This window comes from Helianthus annuus, chromosome 4 (genome assembly GCF_002127325.2).
Source record: "Helianthus annuus cultivar XRQ/B chromosome 4, HanXRQr2.0-SUNRISE, whole genome shotgun sequence".
In the NCBI taxonomy this organism is placed as follows: domain Eukaryota; kingdom Viridiplantae; phylum Streptophyta; class Magnoliopsida; order Asterales; family Asteraceae; genus Helianthus; species Helianthus annuus.
In genome coordinates this window covers 163,648,060-163,649,261 of record NC_035436.2, presented here as the reverse complement: position 1 = coordinate 163,649,261, position 1,202 = coordinate 163,648,060, and the positions used below count along the sequence as shown (strand labels likewise).

Below are 1,202 nucleotides of genomic sequence, written 5' to 3'. Positions count from 1 at the left end.
TCGACTATTCCATTTGGGCAATCATCGGGAATTCAAGGAGATGGGTATGATGAAGGTTATGAGGAATTTGAAGGTTTTGATGAAGAAGGATACGGTTATGGGGGTGATGGAGAGCAAGGGGAGTACGGTTATACGCAAGGCCAAGTACAAGTGATTCCAAATGTTGGTGGGGTTCAACAACAACAACTCATACCTCAACATATTAGGCCAAGGCCACAAGGGCCGCAATTGCAACGTCCGGTTCCTTTGCAACAAGTTCGACCACAACAGGTGCAACCGCAAATTCAAAGGCCAATTCAACAACCAATGGTACCACAAGGGCCCATGCAAAGGCCAATGGGTCAAGTTCGTCCAAGAGGTCGATTTGGTGTGCCAAGGAGGCATCTTAGGGAAAATGCAAGGGGAATTGAAGCACATTTTAGACCGGTGATAACGCACAATCCTTCACCGGTGGTTATTCCTCATAACAACCAAGGGAGAACTTTTGAAGTAAGAACCAATTCGTTACAAAGTTTGCCGAAATATAAGGGGCTAGCAACGGAGGAGCCTTATTTCCATTTGGAGGCCTATGACTCAATTTGCAATACTCTTGGGAGTCAAGGTTTTTCGGCCGATGATATCAAGTTGGTACTTTTTCAATTTTCTTTGGAGGACAAGGCAAAGAAGTGGTTCTACACTTTGCCTTCGGCATCTATTTATACTTGGGCGGAGATGCAACAAACATTCTTAGACGAATTCTATACCGCCCAAAAGACCAATGATGCGAGAAAAGGGTTGAGGAGCTTTCAACAACAACAAGGCGAAATGTTCCATGAAGCATTCGAGCGTTTGAATATGATGATTAAAAATTGTCCACATCATGGGATTGAGCTTTGGGAGTTAATGAACGCTTTTCATGAAGGGTTGTGTGCCGAAGATGCACGAGATTTGATGTCCATCACAAATGGAACTTTTGGCACAAATTATGAGCATGAGGATTGGGAATTTTTGGAACAAATGGCGATCACCTCAAAGAGAAAGGCTCAAGCTTCAAGAAGAGCACGACCGGTCGTTACCCGAACACAAGTGCATGCGGTTGATGATGGTAACATACAAACTTCTAATAAAATTTATGATGTTTGTGCATTGTGTAATGAAATAGGTCATGCGGCGGAAAATTGCCAAGGAATGGTGGAAGGGCAATTTGAAGAAGTTCATGCCAT

The 1,202-nt window shown here is 43.6% G+C and overlaps 1 non-coding gene across 1 annotated transcript; it reads right to left on the bottom strand.

Moving 5' to 3' along the window:
• Positions 1 to 760: 760 nt before the first annotated feature.
• Positions 761 to 866, bottom strand: LOC118491820. The gene has a single exon (XR_004892265.1). It is a non-coding gene; the product is annotated as a small nucleolar RNA R71 (small nucleolar RNA).
• Between the last annotated feature and the right edge of the window lie 336 nt (positions 867 to 1,202).